Raw genomic sequence first — 22,831 nt, forward strand, 5'->3', positions numbered from 1 at the left:
TGGATACAGCGGCAAACACATTTTTGAAAATAGCCGATATACTTACTGGATTATTTGTTAGGATAACCTAACCTAAACTAACAAATAATCAAGTAGGTATATCCGCTATTTTTAAAATGCGTTTACCGCTGTATCCAGGATAAACGTATATAACCACAAATAATAATATATTGTATAGTTGATAATATGGACTTCTTTCTCATCTAAGTCGTTCCCTCATTACTGAGGATCGCGACTACCAAAAAATACAGCCATCTTCCGTGCGACATACATAATATTTCGATTGAGAGGTGTATTTATCTTTAAATGATACCACATAGTACAATATGTAGTGAGTGTAATAAGTATAATTCAAGTATTATCGTATAATCGGGAAATCAGCATAATATTCGAGTACTTAGGTATTATATAATATAAAGAGGTTATTTTGTCGTTGGAAAAATCTAGTCATCCAGTGGTATCCAAGAAGTACAAAACGTCCGCAAGGTAGACCTAGAGGCCGCTGGATCGATAAAATGACAAAGTTCTGCGGGAGTACGTGGCAACGCAATTCACAGGACCGAGAGAAGTGGAAGCAGCTTGAAGAGGCCTTCATCCAGCAGTGGATAGATTCAGGTTGATGATAAAAGAGGTTACTTGTGTGGAAATTTTTAATGCATCTGATGTAAACAATTAGATACCTACCCACTTTTGTCAAACTCCTTGGTCACCCGTCTTCATTGACGCGGAGGTAACTAGTCCTGTTTTTATGAAAAAAATATTTTCTACATCTACCTACTCTTTGACTTCTCGGTCCATCAATTATTATGATATTTTCAATTACATTTAAAATTATTTTTAATTGTGGACACATCAAACATTTTAAACTAAGTACAGTATTTAATTATTAACTTGTTAATTAAACTTCTTCTTATAAAAATCTATAGCTATGCATAAAACACATAGTACATGTAACACACACAGCACATGTAACACGTTATATTATATTATGTCATGTTTATAAAAATAACACCTTTTTCAAAATTTGGCAGTATAAAATCTCATCGTTATTTAACGTTGAGGGTACCTTTCATTTTTAGAGCATGATTTTCCCGTGGAAATATGTGATCAAAATAAAGATCTGAATTAAATAAAAGCCAAAATCCGAAAAAAAATAGTTCAAGCGCAGGGATAGGCATAAGTAGGTAAGTTAGATTAATAGAACAACTTATTAATATTATGAGTAGGTAAGTTAGATTAATAGTACAACTTATTAATATACAGTTTTGACCAAATCACCTTAATAGGTGTGTAGTAGTTAGTAGTAGTCGCAGTAAGTATTTGAATTATTTTTGATAAACCAACAATTTATGAGAAAGAAAAGTTCTATACGTTTATCCTGGATACAGCGGAAAACACATTTTGAAAATAGCTAATATACTGGATTATTTGTTAGTTTGGGTTAGTTTAGGTTAGGATAAGTTAGGTTATCCTAACAAATAATCCAGTATATCGGCTATTTTCAAAATGTGTTTGCCGCTGTATCCAGGATAACCGACTAGTACCGAAATAAATATAGATTCGTAGAGATTTAATAAATCTATTTTTATCACCAAACATTCAATTATGTCTTTGATATTTAATTATTATATGCATACTTGTAATCAATCATTTATACGGTATATAAAAAGAACTACTATTTGAAGGCGAGCCATGTTGCCCATTCCTATACAGTAAAAACAAGGAATTTATTTGGTCTGTGCACCGCCTGCTCAGTTCGCGGGGTAAAGGGAAAAGAGAGGGGATTGCCATACCAACTCGTGGTACAGTCGCTACAAGAGTATAGCAGCACGGCATCCCTGCCCCACCCCACACGACCAATAGCTATCGTCATCTCACTCTATCAAATGCTAATAATACGTTCTCAAAAGCATTGTCGTCTTGCTCTATGAATGTGACCCTGACAAAATACGCGCGAAATACAGGATTCGCAGAAGGTGTTGCCGAACCTTGGAAAGTTTTCCCGAAACAGGAATAAAAGAAAGAAAGAAGGGTTGGTTATAAAAAAACAGTGATTGTTTATTCATATTTTCATCACCGAGTGTGTATTATATTACGTTAAACTACTGATCCGGTGGCCTTGGTCTTGGTATGGTCGAGCTCTGCACAGGTAGGTATGTACTTACTGAATAACGCATTGAAATCAGGGGTTGACCTATATATTATATACCTACCTACATAGGTGGGTAACTTACTTATTATTTATAAATTTTGAAATAATTACAATCTCGCGACATAAATATCATAATACACATGAATAAGTACCTAGGCATTTAGTCATGTCGGTGTTGATACTGACTCGTAAAATTCATACCTAGTATGAAACTCAGGCCATGGGTAGAGAAATACAAAAGAATGAATAATTATTGTGTTCGTTATTCTTAAAAGGGAATTATCGTATGTCAGAGGTATGTTTACCGAAATGAAAATGAAAATATAGGTGGATAGATACACAAATCTTTTTATAAAGGGATATTTCTATGAAACTCGCAGGTACGCAACACACGAGTGTAGATATTTACCGCCAGAGTTCCATAACCTGTGGGTTGCTCAATTGGCGGCACAGTGTTGCCAGCCATACTATTATTATACCTAGTATTTATTATGTACTATAATTAAACCGCTTTATTTATATATTTTAGATATTATGGTGGGTACGTCCTCTATTATTTGTATGGTGGTCATCCGTCCTTTATCTGGTAAGGGGACAGGGGACAGTCATTTATTTCATATTTAAGGGGACGCTCTACAGAATTGCCCTTGAGAATTGAAAATATGATTTTTTTACATGTGGTCCGGAATTGTTGCTCTACTGGTAATATGCAAAGGTCGCCGACAATGCTTTGGTCTAAAGTAATAATAATGATCTCTTATTTAATTTAAATCATAACACTGTCAAAGTGTATAAAATATGGGGTGACCAAAAAATGATATCTTCTAATATACGTAAATGTTACTAAATTCAATTTGTTAATCAGGTGTTTGGTGGAAAACATTGCAACCAATATGATGGATAGCCACGATATAAACTTAATAATAATATATTAATAACGTTTTAACCTGAAATTGTCCGAGAGCTAAACATACGAAGGATGTTGAAATACATATCTACCTACATTTTTATTTCATGTGCTATCCAAAAAACATTATTAATGAATAGTATTTATTTTGAATATGTAAGACCTATTACATAACTATTTAAAAAAAATGGGTACATATTGTTTAATTCTAATGCATATTTAAAAAAAAAATAATATAGTGATGTCTGTTTATTATAAAAGAAAGTGCCTTTTTATTAAAAGAAATGAAAATATAATTAATTATATTTTCATTTCTTTTAAAATGGAATTCTACCAAGTAAATGCTAACTCAATTAATGACTTTTTATTACTTACCCGATTAGTTTAATTAATTTAGTCTGACACTTTTACAAACAAGTAACGCAACTTTACTTTTAGTTGGTAGGTACAATAATTATTAATTAATAAAAGCCAATGCAAGAAATAATTTATACTCATAAAAAATGGTCACCCATAGATTTTTTTTTATTCAAAGCTAGCGATCGCAGAGAACAAGACAAAAAAAACTGCCGACTTTATCGAATCAATCACCCAGGGCTGTCGAAGACGTCTTACTTGTTTTTATGATAAATTGTTTTTAATTGTGTGCAATTTGGCGGGAAAATATAATATATACAGTTGCTTACCATTCGGTTATCCCATGAGCTGGGTTTTGTTTACTCTTTTGCTGACATCCTACAGTTTTATCTGATATTATAAAAGTCACACAGTACAACAGTGTTTAAATCTAATATGTAATTGCACCGGTTTAATTAAAAACTATAACGAAATTAACATTTTAATGATTTACAGATTTTCCTATGTTATATCAACTTAATAGCAATTTTAATGAGACCAGATACATATGACGATATATCCAAAATACACATCATCAGATAATATTTGAAATATTTTGATATGCAAAAAAATAAGAACAATACAAAAATAACATAACATAATCAGCTAGTCTTTTCATAATTATTTTAGATGAATGTTGTATGCCGTTTGACGCTTGGAAGTATGTAATTATTCCATCGGTACAGTAAGCTATTTTTAACTTTAAATTTGTAACTCTTTAAAACGTAAAATTAGATTGATATTATTTTGACAGCCCTGTATTCGTTCGGCCGGTTTCAGGTTACGTCGCATACATGTTATGTTTGAAGGGAATAATAATAATGATATTCGTTCGACCGAGAATTGTAATTAATAATTATTGCGTTTCTTAAAATAAATCCCCGATGGTTAGAGGTTTTTGAGGTTAGACTGAATTAAAATGACGTCCTTTCAACGCTGAGGTTTATTTCTGACTAAACTATGAATGACCTTGTTCCTGTTCAGCTGAGTCTTAAGGGAGACTCAATTAATATAGGTAGGTAGACCTATTCACCCAGTTTACGCATGTATGTATATCTTTATCTACTGTCCAACAAGAAGATTTAGGCATAAGCCAAGTCGTCGACTAAATGGGAGGAGCTTGTTAGTTCACAGTTTTAACACGTAGCCAAGATGTTGTTGTTGGACAGTATATTGCTATGTTTTGATATTGTCTTATGAGCTTTTAAATGGATTTCCCCAAGGAAGTTAGGAAATTTTCGCCGCGTTTTTACCCAAAATATACAACCTACCTAGTGCTATTTTACGGATTTCTACACGGTGTTCTATGGGTGTTAGTATTTATTTAATGATGTAATCGTAATCAATGGCGGTGTACCTCAAAATTAAATTAGTTACTACATTGACATATTCTCAGGCCGACCGTCTGGCCTGACCGTGCACGCTACCACAACCGCCACCGATCGTGAAAAGTTACTTTTGAGCCGTTCCATACAGTCGTGGCGATTGAAACAATTCCAATTGCTATTTTTTGGTTACGCTCGCGTCAAATAACCTTGAGCTTCCATGAGTGCCCGCGCGAGCAATGTGCGCAAGCGTGTTCTGTTGTGCGTTTGTCATAACATAACAACACAAATTTGACGTTTACCCAATGAAGCTGCCTGACTTTATTCATTATTTTAGGCCATCCTCCCACGGCGCAACTGAAATCTGATGGAACTGGTTTGTGAAGGAACTCATAAACTGACCAATGTGATGCTTCGCACACGGCGCTACTGAAACCCAGTTGAAATAATAATCACATAACCTCAAACTATCAAACTGGACTGTCAGCTGTGTTGTACAAAAACTGACAATACGCGCGCTGCAGCGTTTACAATTATATTATTTCAATTTTCCGATTAATATTTACTTTTGACGTCTCTGGTTGTTTTGGTTTTTACGATATGACGCTAGCGGCTTTACGAAGTGCTACCAATTTTGGTAAGAAAATATGATTTTTCACCGAAATCTAATGATGTTGGTACTACTGTTTTACGGTGACTGGAAACTTCAGAGACCGCGCGACTAGCATGTCGCATCTCTTCGCGACCGTTTTGAAGCTGAGAGATTCCAGTCTCGCCGTCAGCGAGCCGCCATTGAAATACATTAGCTAGATACTGGCTGGAATTTTAGTTTCAGTTTCGACGGACATAAGTTGCGCCGTGGGAGGATGGCCTTACACACAATAATAATACAAAACCCAAGTAATAACCTAGTAAATACAATCAGCAACTCGTTTTGTCTAAATTTCATTTGTTGCATTGGTTATAATTGTTAACACTAGCAATTGAGCGTATATTATGCCGGGTCCACACTGGCACGTGTCGCGCGACAACCTCGTTAAATTTTATGATAATTATCGTAAAATTTCTTAAGCAATTATGATAATTATCGTAAAATTTAACGAGATTGTCGCGCGACATGTTGCCAGTGTGGACCCGGCATTATGAACCGATCAAATCAAACATCAACACGATTGACTTGGTACCTATCTGAATCGTTCCGTGTAATTGCTATTTAAAGTCGCCGATTGCTCACGACGATCGATGAATCTGGTTGGGTCTGCGAGTTTGCTGGTCTAACCTACTCCTATACGAGCTAGCTCGGAAGAGTATCATATAGGAGTAGATCATATAGGAGAAATTAGTAAGAAGCTGTCTCGTACGAGTGCGATCGGTCCGAGTGTACTCGGATCGTGTCAACGCGGCTTTACACGTCAATTTATTGTAATGGAAAGGCGGGATCGTTTTAATGTAAACACTTTTTATAGTTAGAACTGATTTTATTAAACAGATTACAATTTAAACAACTTATTAGTATAGTTTAGCGTATATTTCGAATGCAGTCGATGAGCCTTTCTTAGAGGTTGGATATCATCATCATCAGCCGGGGTCAATCCACTGCTGGATGAAGGCCTCCCCAAGCTTTCTCCAACTCTCTCGGTCCTGTGTCGTTCGCTGCCACGTATTTCCGCCGAACTTTACCAGTTCGTCAATCCAGCGGCTTTTAGGGCGACCCTGTGGCCGTTTCGTACCCCTTGGATACCACTGGATGACGGCATTTGTCCAGCGGCCGTCCTTTCGGCGAGCAATGTGTCCCGCCCATCTCCATTTCAGCTGTTTGGCAACGTCTATTACATCGCGTACTCTTGTCTGCTTCCTAACCCATTCGTTCGCAAGGCCCCTTGCCCCCCCCCCTGGGTGCGCCACTGCCCTGGGGTAAGGGAATAGTTTTGTGGGGGTACGCGCTGCACCGAGCTTTGGCTGCGCCTGGTGCAACAAGCATTAATAACGACATCAATACAACATCCATGCTAGAAGGTTTATCCGGTTTATCGCATGCGGATGAAGAGTAATTGTTGGAATTAGCTTCAGACGGATTCTTGAAAAATAAACATAATTAAGGAGTGTGCTTTAACATCATTCTGGTTGCAAATGCAACATGTGTATCCAGTTTTAACAGAGAAAGTCCTGAAATACATCTTTCCTTTTCCCTATGTGAAGTTGCTTTTTCAGTATTTGTAGAACAGGTTTTTGGATGATCAAATTATAATCATGATAACCAAATTATGATGACCTGTTCGACAAAAACATTTTTTTCATCCTTCTCCTTGATTATAATGAATGTTATTTATAATATAACTTTTATTTATATTTTATTATGAATGAATTTTATTTTTCGTTCATTATTATTTTGTTTATATACTAAAAAAGGAAAATAAATATATTTTGATTGTTATTAAAGTACTTACATAATAAATGCATTTTTTTTGACGAGGGTACTCAGTGTTACGAAATTTATAGAAGGGGTACACATATGTCGAAAGTTTGGGAAACACTGAAAAAGCGGATAACATAATATTTATTATTGATGACGCTACTGTTATTTGACCAATATAGATAGGTGCTACAATTTACTATTGTACACTGTCAATATCATTGAGAAAAGTAGACAGGATCTTTTGTGGGGGGGGTAGTACCAGTGACGTCCCTACGCGACTTAAATTGCCTTTCATTCTACCACGTTTTTATTAGCTCGTATTCTTGTTTGTCCGGTACACATTTTTTCTTGTTTGTCCAAGATTTTTAACTAACTTCCCGACTAGCTAGACATTTGAAACTTTTAGAACACGACGACGATGCATTCTTTTAATACTTTTGGCCATCTTTAAGCAGAATCGAATTCATTTTCAGTTAATTCTGTTTTGTATGTTTCGGAAAAAATCGTTGAAAGTAATATATTATACTACTCACTATTATTGGTTGGTAAGTGGGTCCTAGCAATTAAATAATTATTAATATATACGTGCGCTACTATGGAAATCAATATGAAATGTCAAAATGACATATCTGAAAGTATTCTATAACATTTATTCAGTATTTCTATCAAGTACAATAAAAAGTTTTTATTAATACATAGAATTGTGAAGTTTATAAATGATTCAACAGAAAATTTAAAAACGTGGTGTATAAAAAGTTATTTATATCTTGTAATTATTTAGTTTTAAATTGTTTACAAATTCATACGGTACTTACCTACCTACATTTATTATATAGGTACATAGGTATTTTATTATTTATTTTCGACTAAGTACCTTAGATAGACAAATACTTACACAAAAAAATCTTTAACATTTCCACAAAACCTACTCTCAAACAGTGGAGGTCTGTGGCGATGACAGGTTCGGAGTCACCCTTGCGAAAGTTTTGTTTGTACGATTAGTCGCCTTTAGAATATTGTTTTTTGTTCTTTTATGTGTCATAAAAAACACAACATCCGCTTTTGTTTTTATACAATGGTTTATTATAAAGTTAAAAAAATAAGTAGATTTTGGATAAATTAATTTTAAAATATGTAAGTATATAGACATATTATAGTACGTACCTACTACTAAACGTCTGCATATAAATTTCGAACTTTGACCGCGTGTAATTTATTCTCACGTTACTTAGTGACACGCGTGTCATAGGTTGACTATTCCTGTTATAGATTCTTTTTATTCCTCTTTGAGCGAGCTAAAGACACGTGCTTCAGAGTGATATTGTCAAATTGTTGCCTTTATTATTTATTTATTTTTAAACTGACTACCATAGATTGAGGATCTTTCCTGCCTCACGAGAACACTGCCTAATGGTTTTTTTTTTCATGAAATAGTTGTCATCCATTCGCGTAACCTAGTAGATCCATATTCTAGTCCATAGTTTCTTAACCGGTAGTCCGCGAAGATTTTTGGGTGGGCCGCAAATTTTTTCTGCAGTTCAAAAATAGTTAGTATCCATTTTTAAAAGCTTATATTAAACTTCAAGTAATGAATATCTTTGAGTTCTTTGACAATTCGTTCACCTACAAGGGTTAACAATGAATTAACAAGTCATTTCCGGAATGAATGACACTATTGTATATAGTCATAAATCGTTTAATAGAAGGACGGGGGCGTGGTTTACATATAAACCCATTATTTGAATTTTGGTTGTGTTACATTTCGAAAATTGTTTCAAAAATAGCGTAAAATTTAAAATTTATTTTAATATACTTAAATATTTATTATTTTATTCCAATGTTGATGGTCCGCAAAACATGCTATGTCACATTATTATGTTAATTTTTAAGAAATGGGATTTCAACCAGTGGCTTACAACTACGGTACAGAAGCAGACATTCGATCACTCGCCAATAATTGCCGGCGTCGTCTATTCAAAATATGCGCTATATCTTATACTTCAGTTGAGGCATGGTCTAAAAAGATCGTGACTAGGCGATGCGCGGATTGTGCAAATGACGCATGCCGAACGAAATATAATTTGCCATAAAAATCCAACATGCGTCCATTTAATGTTATGTTTACTGTTATACTACTAGAATAGAATTATAGAAACGAATGGGTTAGGAAGCAGACAAGAGTACGCGATGTAATAGACGTTGCCAAACGGCTGAAATGGAGATGGGCGGGGCCCATTGCTCGCCGAAAGGATGGCCGCTGGACAAATGCCGTCATCCAATGGTAAACCAAGGGGTACGAAACGGCCACAGGGTCGCCCTAAAAGCCGCTGGATTGACGAACTGGTAAAGTTCGGCGGAAATACGTGGCAGCGAACGACACAGGGCCGAGAGAGTTGGAGAAAGCTTGGGGAGGCCTTCATCCAGCAGTGGATTGACCCCGGCTGATGATGATGATGATGATGATATTACTAATAATAATCGTATATTCATTGACATATTTTCTTTTTTAAGTACATACGTAAAGTTTTTTAGTCATCTTAACACGATTTAAGAATATTTTCTTCCGACGCCATGACAAAACAAATCGACGTGCGCACACTTTGACTGTCGGTCTCCGATTGGCGAGTCCAGGTGACGATTGAGAAATGTCATCGCACCTACTGTTGAAAATTATTTGCCGTTTCACTGAAGTACGCTCTTAAGATTAAAATTTATAAGCAGACTATTTTTTCTAAAGGTTCGGTGGATGTTCGTAACAGCAAAGAACTAGAAGACGAGAATAGTGGATGGAGCTAATTATAGGAGACCTTCTGAGTTCTGATAGTCAGGATAACTATCCACACACTCGCATTAATGCACACTCGGCATTCAGCGGCATGCAAGGCATTCTTGCTTTATGTCCAACTAGAGAGAGCTCTTCCTCGTCACCTCCGAGCTTCAACATAACGAATTTTCCGGATTTCTTCTCTGCGGACTCACATCTAAACTCGCCCGTCTTCCGCACGGCTATAAATCAAACCTTCCAAGAACGTCGATCCGGTGTTGTATATGAAGACCGCGTACATCTACATATAGACAGTAGCACGTAACCAGTGTTGCCATATTTTCAAAGTGGAATTATAGTATGGAGCCTCCAAAAGTATAGTATTTGGGGATAAAAATATAGTACGCGTTGTCATCTGTTGAAAATGTATAGGTTTTTTGTTTCTCAAAAAAAAATAACGGAGAATTCGAGCTCCGATACCCCTTTTTATTCAGGTACCTCTTCTAACCAAAAATACTTACCGAAGAAGAAATTTCATTTTAAACCAAATCAAGGGATTTTTTTACGTTTTTCGAGCATTTTTTTCCCAAGCTCTCCAAATCTTCTTATATCCCAAAATTATAGTAGGTACCTACTTTTCACCAATTTATCGAACGGAAATATTGAAATTTTAGTACATTTTACATATTTTTTTCAGATATACCTACCTAGTATTTTGGGCGTAGATAATATACCTGTTTTATATCGTACACAGTACGCGGACCAAACTTATAGTACAAATACTATAATTATAGTACGGTTGGCAACACTCCACGCAACCTTCGAAACGTATAGATATTTGGATGTGGTGATCGGCGAGCCGGTATAGGAATGACCAATTCGTAAGTGTTTGTATGCGTCCTAGCCCGAGAAGCATGCAACTTTTCGATTGCAACAGTACCTAGACACTACCGTTGCAGGCGGACGAGGGTATATGTCGGTTATGGGGAAGCCAGCGGCAAACACATTTTGAAAATAGCCGATATATTGGATTAATTTAGATTAGGTTAGATTTTCATTCTTGAATTCATGAATTTTGCCAAAATCAGCTATGAGCGTGGTTCCCGCCTGGCTTCCCCATAACCGACTTGTACCGAGACGAGTTTTGATGTGAGAGCCGGCTAAGAGTCCGGCGAATACACACCGATGAATATGAAGTTCTTTGATTGTGGAGTCGTTGGTACGTTTTTTCCATGGCCCCCAGATCTTGACGCGGGTCCCCAAGCTACAATCTTCGGCGGGCCCCCTACCTATCGCTAATGTTAAAAGCAGTGTGACGATCTATACTTGTGTATTTCAAGATAGTGTTCGAGGTAAAATTTAGGGTATTTTATATATTTTTTGTAAGTATTGAATTTCACTTGAATCTTGAAGTTGTCGAATAAGGGGAAACAATAATCAATAATTGCATCGCACGAGCACGTATTAAATAGCGCCGCAGGCGACATTTTTTATTATCAGTGCAATTTAGTGATGTGTTTTTATCTCACTTGAGTGGCCGATCCGCCACGCCGGGCCCCCAGGCTAGAGCCCTGTCAGCCCCCCCCCCTTTTGGTGGTCATGCGTTTGGCTATCCACTAGATTCTTAGCATCCACATCCAGCACCACATTTCAAAAGAGACTAGTCTGCCTTTCTTTTGCGTTTACTGTCCAGCGCTCAAAGGCATAATTTATTATATCAAATCAAGAAGACATGCGATCTAATCGTTTTGGTAATATTTTTGCTTATCCAAATTAGTTGCAAATTCGACATAGCATTTTAGGTCCGTACATAATATGTTTAGGTAGATAGGTACATTAAATAAATGAACATACCTACTACTAGAAATAATATTGGGGAAGGGAATAGTGTAAGGGTACATAAATTAAAGTAGATACTGACTGCTAGTTAGGTACCTAGAAACTGTAGGTTCACCAATGGCATCTGTACGCTGGTCAAGTGACCGAATTTAAATGACACCCCAATAAAAATACAAAATCATGTCATATCAAAATACACATGATGTAGGTAGGTATATCAGCACATTTTTGCCTAATGCCCATAATAACGGTATATTAGAACCGGATTTAAACCACGAGAAGGCGCACCAAAATTGGTGCATACAAGTTTGATACGGTCGACAGTTTCATATAAGTACCTTGATTCTCTTGTAATTCGACATAATGATATTACTGAAGATATCAACAAGAGAATCATGTCTGCCAATAAATGCTACTTTGGCCTGTTAAGACATTTTAAGTCCCGCATACTATTTCGCCGAACTAAAAGCACTCTTTACAAGACACTTGTAAAGCCAGTGCTCACCTACGCATCGGAAACCTGGACATTAACTCTGCGAAATGAACGAACCCTGAATATTTTTGAAAGAAAAATTCTCCGCCGTATAGGTATATGGACCGATCAGGGACGACACTAATAATTGGAAGAGAAGATATAATGAGGAGCTCTACGGGCTGTACGAAGATTGCAGCGCATTTCAATCAGTTAAGATTGGGAGACTGCGATGGCTAGATCATGTGCACCGTATGAATGACAATGAACCGGCAAATAGAGTGGTGTCCAGCAATCCAATATGGCGTAGAAGAAGAGTCAGGCCAAAGATTCGCTGGTTGGATGGAGCTGCCAGTGACTGCCGTATTCTGGGAGTACCGAATAGGAAAGCGGCGACACTGGATAGGGACAGGTGGAGGGAGCTGTTGGAGGACGCCATGACCCACACCGGGTTGTCGCGCCCCTGATGATGATGATGAGAACCGGATTTCAAATTTATATGTAGGTAGGTACTAAGTTGTTTGAGAAAAGAAATAAAAAATAGGGTAAGCACCTACCTAGTTCAATTGATAGTCAATGCTATAAAACAGTGACGGAACTACATAGTGTAAGGGCCCGTTGTGCTTAGAGACAGATTCTATGGGGCTCTAATTAATTCAATTACTTAAATATTTATAATTTATTGTTATGTACCTATCTTTAAAAACGTATCTAACTAAACTCAGAAATAATGTGAACTGAAATACTAAACGGGTGTGGAGTAACAGGCAACCTATCTCGAGTGTGGAAGAAAACGGAATAAACTTAAACACGTGTCAATAATACGCTTGTCTTTGTTCTGACAACTGCTCTAGGTTTATGCACTGACGCTCATTCAATATTGGTGTATTTGAAGGTTGCAACACACACTATTGCACGTATATATTGTGTGGTCCACTTTTGTAAGCCACTCACACATTCAAAACCCTGCGCCGAAATGTACTGTATTATGGTATAGCGGTATAGCCTATCGGAATTATATTTATTAATCTGTTTTGTGGGTACCATATTATATTATTTGCATTCCGTGGGTTTCCTGCCAAAAGTTGGTAAGTCGATAATTTAGGTATTTAGAGGCAACGACGGATTATTTGTATATATATAGATATGCTAGAAAAAATCCATATACAATAATTTAAAATATGTATTATCTATATATCTGACTACAATAATTATTATTCCACAAAAACTATATGGCGTGATGGGTAGTAAAAAATATTTTAGATTGATTTAACCCTACGTTATAATAATATTAATAATATTTTTTGGTATCCCAATATAATATGCATCAGTCCGGGTCGGCCCAAGTTCTAGTTGGGTACCTAATTGTTATTTTAAAAATCTATTCATTGCCTACCCTAGAATCATTGAAAAAAATGTAAAAAAAAAACCGGTAGGAAAGTAACTGAATGGCACTTATAAATTTCGGTGTTGCCGGGCGCGTCTTGCCAAACCGTACTTTTCATAAAGCAAGGCAGAGGAAATTTTCGTACCGTCTACATCGATGTGGCTTTTGGCGATTGCATTTCAACGTCGTCCATCAGACTATATCTCCAAACTCTACTTATTGGAAATCAGTACATCGCAGTAGCTTTTGGCGCGAACGCTGCTACTTGTTCATACCCTGTGCTGCCAACTCTCGTTGATAAAAATATTCCAAATAAGGTAAGAAGATAAGGAAAATGGTAGATTTTTTTCATAATTGTAGCATAAAACATAAATGACAAAAATCATAACAATGAACATTGAGGTATTGAAAAACGTTGGATTTAACGCCTTACGCCAAATGCGTATTTTGATAGCTAGATGTCTTATTTAAAAATGTTAAGTTGGCAACGCCGCTCATATCAGCTCTCATAATGTGATGCCGTATCCTTCTCACGTGCAACGGATCACCGCCATCTTTAGATTAAGAAAGCCTGAGCATAACTTTTTGCACAAGCAACGAGTGGTCCACTTTTCAGATGTCAAAATGAGATCCCAGATTGCTTGACATATTAATTCGCCCGTTCTCGTTTCAAATTGAATTAAAAACTCTCAAATCAAATATATTAACTATCAGTGTTATAAATAGATAATATACATTCCTGTTATTCATCAGCTGTCAAAGTCAGACTAGTCCTTCACACAAAAACCGGTGGTAATATCGATTTCCAAAAAATATGTAGCATTGATCTATGCATTACATTTGTAGAAGGCAGGGAACTCAGAAATGTGTGGTAGAAGGTGTGTTAATGCTAGTGTCTTATTTATCATGTAATTTATCCATTCAAATCAAACCATTCCCTGTGTGAACACGACAGACGCGTCAGTATGAGCACTATATAGAACAATGACAGCCAACGACAGTAAAGTTCATACATAGACAACAACGGGAGGGGCGGAAAAAGTAGGACCAGTCGTTGTACAGAGTAGCGGAGGTACTCAGCATTTACCCACTAACCAAATATTTTTTCCAAAATTGATTTTTTTACCCAGTCTCTCAAAAGGTTACCGACCACTGATGTAGATAGTGTTTGTTACTTTTTAAAATTACATTAAACCCTAAATCCAAGTCATATTAGATAACAGTCAAAAAAGTTTGTGCGTATTTATTTAAAAAAAATACTTCTATATTAGTAAGTCATTGACAGCAGTAAACATAATTGTTTAGTCTAAGCAGGTATTGTTGAATTAAAATACATATTAATAATTAAATACAATTAATATAAATTACTTAATAATTTAAGAAATACTAAAATACTAATAATAGAATACAAAAAAAGTTGCATTTGCTGGGAATCGAACGCGGGACGTCCGCGTGGCAGGCGAGCATTCTACCACCAAACCATTTATGGATATCGGTGTTTGTTATATTTTATAATTATAATACCCACCCGGATATAATCCACCCGGGTGGATTCGAACCAATGACCTTTCGGTTACCAGCCGAACGCGTTACCTTTGCGCAACGGCACGGGACTGCCATAGTGACAATTTTACTGTATAATATACGATTTATTTTTTCCTGTGAAAATAAAAGCGGACCCATCGGAGTACTATCCGCACCCAATGGTGCTTAAAATTTCGGTGATCGGAAGAGAGCGTTCGACCACTCGGCTGGTGACATTCTGCGTAACGCAGGATTTTGTGCACACAATTTTAATATCACGGCCAGCGGTAAGACCTTAGATTATAGTAAGACATATACATGTCAAAAAGTATTAATCTATCAGGTGCCACTGACGTCCACACTTACCCTGTCTACTACTTATTTTTAGCTTCTTGTCGTATATTCACCATACTCAGACACTCCGCACTTGTTGTCTAGCGATATAATCGTGGCTTGCAGGTATAACCATGGGTGATCACTTACGTGTTATTGCGAGTTGTTGCATCTACAACTGGTTGCCGAATGAACGTGGCATAAATGTCATAATTATTAGGATCGTTAATGTCCGTTCGTGTAGTCCGCACTGAAACTCTGCCATTCTTGGTGGTGTTGGCTCTTGTGTCCCTGATAATTATCTTAGGAATCGAGGGCATCCGTTGTTTGTTCTCCCAATGTGCAGAACTAACATGCCATTAGTAATGCCAATTGGGAGGACAATAACCATGTTTAATGAAATCGCTTCGGACATTGATATATTCCACTTACGGTGAATTTAGGTGAATAGTTCACTCTGTGTGCTTATTATTTTATTTTTTGAAGTTATACTTACTTCTTTTGGCGCTTTTGGGAAAACAGATCAGAGTGTATTTTTGGCATGTGACGAAGTTGCGCGCGCCGATGTAACACATAATTTATTATTATGATTATATTCATTTTGGTCTCAAGGTTACATGCGCATGCGCATAGTGTCATTTAGTTAGTCGTTCAATACAACCAAGTAAAGATCACGTGTTGTAAACATAACCAATATTGTCTCATAATAAATATACATGATAACATTCTACACTGTTATTCATAAAACTTTATTTATACATATTGGAGTGTATATTTATTTTTCATTGTAAAGATTATGTATCAAGATTATATATAATGTACAAGTAGAGTTTTCTTCTCCCAAATTCTCAATAATATGTTTAAGATTTGGGAAATGTGATAATGATTTTTTTTATAAGATGATCTTGAGGGCGCTTCAATTATTTTCTGAGGGCGCTTTGGCGCCCGCGGGCGCCGCGTTTCCGATTACTGCCCTAAAGTACGTAGTAACTACTAGTAAGTTTACGACCAAGCAGGCTCACTCAACATACAAAATATTGATATTGTTTAGTTTTTAGTCGTTTAGTCAGTTTAGTGCGCCGTTGGAAAATATTTGGTCACGAAGGGTACGGGGGACGGCGTAAAAGTTTGAAAACCGCTGATTTAAGGTCAACGTATTATTTAAAAATAAGTATCACGTACAAAAAATCTTAATATTTTGCAAACGAAAATTTGAAAATTTATTTCGAAATTATATTTCGGGTATTATCAGATTAATGAATTTTGTATGCACCACTGGCTACTCGGATGCACTTTCGGTAGGTAACGAAGCTGCATACGTACATAATGTAATCGGAGGAGCACCTACTATGCCCATGTGCAAATGCATACATGCAATACTATTGTGCATCGCTATGAAATATTACTCCCTGTGCGCATGCTTCCATTTTCCATATATGGTGATCGCCGTATTATATATGTTTAATTAACGAAATATAGGATACGTCTGTAGATTTTCACAAATTTATCCAAAATAAATGTATACTAAAGGCAAAAAGCATTTTTTGTATTACCTATTATATGTCACAGAGAATAAATATTTCATTTTATACCTATGTGGTTGAAACGTTCAAAGCTTCTGTTCTGTATGAAAAGTTATTTCGATACCATTATTGGTTAAAATATTAAATTATATATACGTGCGTTACTATGGAAATCAATATGAAATGACATTTCATTATTTCTATCAAGTACTTACCTATATTTTTTTTTGATCGTTTAAGTTAGTCAAGTCAAGTTTATATGATTTTAGATTCGGACAATTTAAAAACGTTGTACATAAAAAGTTCTTTTTATCCTATAATTATTTTATTTAAAAGTAGTTTTGTTGATTTTTTAATGTTTTCACTTCGTTTCGTGCGCTCCCGAATTGTCAGTATAGAGTCAGATTAGAAAATAATTCGACGATTTCAGAGATACGTGAAATTTAAAATCGATATTTCCTTACACACTGTACCTATGTGTTTCGCTATATTACTGTTGACGTCTAGCAAAATTGTGTTTTCATCGCTTGATACCGATAGATCAATGACATATTAAATGGACAACTCACTTCATACCGGCGCGCACGAGAAATTGTGCATGAAAGTCATTCACAGATGTATAGATAGATGTCACGTGACCATATGACGTATCCATTTCCATTATGCGATACAAGCTTCGAGAATTTATAGTAATATAACCTTTATTGTAATGGCGTATTAGTGTCATGAGTCATGACTCATTGCGTTAGAAACAGATTGTCGGTTACTTACGACTTTTCGGAAATTAGACGCAAGTGAGCCAGGCGAATCACAGGCGACTGTCCAATGGTTTCTGTCATTCAATTGCATTGAATAAACATTATCTTAAAATGGCATTTTATAAATAATAAATAATAGGTACTACTAACACATGAAAAGTGATATCCCATCTTTCTTGGAGTGTTTAGTAGATTTTTTTTACAATTTTTAACTAGGCACATTCTCATTTTGTAACACAATAATAACGGTGGAGTCGAAACCTGACAGTCAGAAATTTTGTATGGGCAGACCCAGCGGTGTCGCCAGACCGCTTGCAAGCAGAATGTTCATTTGAGAATAGAATACCGATATTAAAATATGAATTTCGCCATCCGGCAGACCCGACACAAAGTGAGTGTCATTTTATTTTCTAGATGCTTCGTCCATATTAATGTCATTGCGATAGATAGAACCGATTCTTTTAATTAAAATTGGACCTATAGTATCTATAGTCTAAGGGACCACGTTATTTTTTTCCAACGTTAATACTACAATCTTGATACCATGGATTGGATTTGCGCTTGCTTGCAAGTGTTCCATCGCAGGCAGAGTTTGTGAAACCTCTTGCCAAATTTGAATGTACTAATTATTTTTGCTTTTTGCAAACAATGAAACGAATTTAAATATTGTTTTTTAACAATATTACTACGTGAAAGACACCATTTAACAATGGGTGATATTATATCAATCCACTGCTGGATAAAAGCCTCTCATACCTGAATCTACCCATATTGGTCATGTTATGAATTTCTATATTTATCAGAATTTGTGACTTATTTGTACATATGTATATTATCATTATCTTCACCAGCTTGGATCAATCCACTGCTAGACGATGCCCTGTCCAAACTGATTCCATTCCTCTCAGATTTATGAATTGCTTCATTTATCAACATTTTGTTTCGTTATAAACGTCCTGTACCATGAAACGTCATAATTATTTAATATTATTATTTAGGCAGTTTTTGTTCAAAATTTGAGTTTTAATAGTATTTTATGGCTCCAAGCAGTTTTTTTTATAGACAATGAAATGAATTAATGGTTAAATGTATTTTTACATGCTAAAATTCTCTCCGTACCCTTGTGGCACAGTCTCAAGGGTTCCGTCGTCGTGGCCGGCCCTCCCTCATTCTGCAGAGGTGCTACAAAAGCGATCCACGCGCTGCAGGTCTGGAATGGCGGGAGGCGCAAGAGTTGGCGATGGATCGAGGGAAGTGGCGCGAACTTGTGCTTGCCCTATGCCCCAACACTGGGTCATGACAGGGTGAGAGAAGAAGAACCTTCTCTATTACGTAAAGGGGGCACGCGGGAGATTAAACACGAAACTACGGGAGACATATTGGAAAAAAGAAACAAATGAATGTTTCAAATTCTGTCATTTGCATTTTATTATTTATTATCTAATAAAAGTGTCATTTCAAATTTTTTTTTTGTTTATTGATTGATACTACTTTAAAAACCTACCTACTTGAGTGTCTTGAGAATTTTAAAAATGTATTTTCTTTGTCTGCTTATGAATCTTATGATCAATTTACATTGAAACTTTTTAAACATTTTTTTCAGTGGAATTCGGCATAAATATTGTAGCTTTCTAGACCAAGCGGGTAGCACAGCCGATATTATTTGTGTAATGTTTTGGCATACTAGGCGCACATGTCCAGCATGGTCGCTGTTAGTCACTTCCAATCTGCCAGATGCTGATGAGATGCTCAACGGTTACCGCCACTATGCCTCAAATTTAATAAAAACTACGAGAAACTGTACAAATATACCGCCACGTATTGTGAAAATATCTAAAACTAATTATATGAAGAAGAAAAAGAGCCTATGGGTCTAATTTACATTTTCCTCCTTGAGTTCCCCCCAATATTAAATCCTGAGTGCGCCACTGTTGAAAGCTATTATTGATAAGCTATTATTGATTCAGCGGTATAACTTGGCTAGGTACCCTCGTACCCTCAGACATTTTAAAATAATTATTATATTTTCTCTGTCGACTTTTGATACATTTTATATTGAGTTTTTGGCCGGTATAGATCTAAAATTGACAATCATTCTAACAAAAATGCGTGTGTAGTGGGCAAGCTGAGCTTACATACTTAGGTATATTATAATATTATAATATAAATGTTGACGGACAGATGTTCGTTGGTTTGGATTAGATTTTAACCGTTGCAACTAGGCATTATTCATTGATATTTTACCTTTGTCAGTGGTTTCCACTAAGTACAATATCATATTATATGTTTTACATACTATCAAACCGCTTTTTGGTTCCGGACGAATACGGGGAGGAATTGCAGGAGAGGGGTGGAATATTTTTGGTAGGGGGAGGTTATTTCAGGATGAACACTGAGTGCTCAAATGGATTTATTGAGGCACATAATAAATTAGAAGATAATTACAAAATATTATACTATATTATGTTTGATTACAGGAGATCGGAACTAGGGACGTCGTCGATATTTTTTGAGCTGTACTGCGATACTTTGGTAGTACATATAAGTACCTACTCTTATTTCAGTATGAATACTTTTTTCTTTCTATATAACGTCCTTGGTTGGAACTGAATTCAAAAATGTATCTATAGTCTAAGATTCAAAAACACTATTCAAGTTCAAATGAGGGTGATTGGACTCTGTGAATTTGGAGTAACCATCGACCAAATGCGTGGTGAATTGGTTTTATTAGTGATAGCGCGCAGGGAGTGTCTAGATGGGTGGCGTCACAAAAAGAGGGTGTTAATACATAGGTACCATTTAGTTTTCTGTTTTTGTAAAAATATTGAACGTATTTATGTTGACGCCATTTGTTGTTTTAATACTACGTTTTCCTGATTAATTTATACGAATTTTATTCAATAAAAAGCATTATTACACGACGTTGAGAAGTTCGTGTTGCCACTTCTTCCACTTGGCTAAGGGGGCATGTTCAGGACGGTACTCGACGTTGCATCCATATTGCGCCAAACGGTTGTTATAACACAGGTTTTCGTACACTTCACTCTCATATTTTGTGAATCCCCACATCTTCAAGATATAGATCTTTTGGCTTCCAAGGAACGCTTGAAAGCTTCGATAACGGTTGGGTTGTACAATATGTCGCTGGATCGCACCGACATGATTGACTTCCCAAATGTGGACTCAGGCCACGGTACCTTGAGGTTTGCCAAAGGCATCCCTCACTCCAGTCTCGAGCCTGTCAGCTCCAGAGCACGATAACATTTTGTTTATCCGGATGACATGGAAGGGAATTTAGGAATTGCAATATGGGTATTTCAAAACCGGTATTCCAGTATTTATCAATACCGAAATACTGGTTTTAAAAATCCAAAATACTGGAATTTTCCGTATTAAGGAATCACACTCGTTTACGTTTTTGAAAATAAATTATAAGTTGTATGCTGCTAAAATGCAAATATATTGAGTGAATCCAACAGAGGTGAACAAATAATAAAACAAATTTCTTCAAATATATTTTATAAATTATCAAAGTTAATATTGTTTCGAAATAGAAAACATCCGTGAAAAAATGTTCAATTATTCTATAATTATTATTGATGACTGTACAAGCGTAGAATTTAAGAAACTTTTCCTGCAACCTTATTAAGCTATTTGCACTTGATGATTTGAACTTTTGAGGGCTTTAGTTAAAATTATAAATATATTCAAATTATTTGTAAAAAATCACTAGTTCTACAATTATCATCAATACATATTTTTAAATATTAACATAATAAATTTAGGTAAGTATGTAGGTTTTTGCTATTAAATAATATTTTAATAGCTATATTTTTTGATAAGCACCTACTTCTGTTTTTTTAATGTTAAAAAAATACCGGTATTCAATAAGAAATACTTACCGAAAAACCGGTATTGACATTTTCATTCGGTATTGCAATCCCTAGAAGGGATGAAGTCTCATGCGAATGTGGAACTGATCTTTGCCGCAATTCTTCGCCAAATATTTAATGCAGCAAATACGCCCATCCTCCAGGGCTTCGGAGATAAGCTACTCGTATCCATCGGAGACCAGATGTACACATAGCGGTAATCTTCGACAGAGGCCTTCTTCTTTCCCAAGTCGAAAATACGGATCTTGGCGTCGGAGCCTCACGGCAGGACCGTGATTTTGGATACGGCTTAATTTGCAGTAGCGATAGCATATCGCGGGTGACAGGGTTCTAGCCTGTGGACCCGGCGTGGCGGATCGACCAGTTAAGTGAGATAAACACATAAAAAATTTGCTTCAATAGTAAAATAGTCACCAGCGGCGCTATTTTACTTGTAGGTGACTCATTTATATTAAAAAATGTATATCTTGCAATGCAAATTGATGTGATATGACGATTGATCTAATTAAATCATACTTTACGTGTACAATTATACCCATTTTATAATTATTTTTAGTGTGTTGTCTAATTAATAAAAATGGCTATTAATCCAATAAGGCGAAGGGTCAAAATATACTACTTGGATACCCTAAAAAGGGGTCGCGATCAGTGCTTCATAATAATGATGCCGAGTGATAACTCTACTCAGTAATTCAAGTAGATTTATTTATAAATACAAAGAAACCGTTTGGAGAACACTATTGTAGAGTATCCAACTGTCCTTAACCTCAGCGATAGATAGGGGGCCCGCCAAACATCCTGGCCCGCTTCAGGATGTGGGGACCATGTCATATCGGACCTATCCTGAGCATGTGGCAGAATGTCAGACCGGAAAAGATAAATGCGAATTTAATCGAATATTAAATGTGATGTCTGTTCACTTCTTAAATATTGCTCAATAAGCAATGGCTTATTAGTCTGATTACATATTCCAATTTCAATTGATTCTAATATTCTATAATAAGTTAAAATCTGCAACATTTTTAGCAGAGGGTTGGAGCAGACCCTTTTTTTAGTTGCTCCACTCCAGCTTCACTCCGGGACCTAATACTTGCTCCATCTCCGCTCCAGGGTCTGCTCCGCTCCGGGTAAAAATTAATGGG

At 36.1% G+C, this 22,831-nt stretch overlaps 1 pseudogene; it reads right to left on the minus strand.

Moving 5' to 3' along the window:
- Positions 1-20,709: 20,709 nt before the first annotated feature.
- On the minus strand, positions 20,710-22,072 carry LOC147079390 (large ribosomal subunit protein uL16 pseudogene; annotated as a pseudogene).
- Between the last annotated feature and the right edge of the window lie 759 nt (positions 22,073-22,831).

The sequence above is a fragment of the Rhyacophila brunnea genome, unplaced genomic scaffold (genome assembly GCF_057557595.1).
Source record: "Rhyacophila brunnea isolate RB1 unplaced genomic scaffold, BYU_Rbru_1.0 scaffold_1, whole genome shotgun sequence".
Lineage (NCBI taxonomy): Eukaryota > Metazoa > Arthropoda > Insecta > Trichoptera > Rhyacophilidae > Rhyacophila > Rhyacophila brunnea.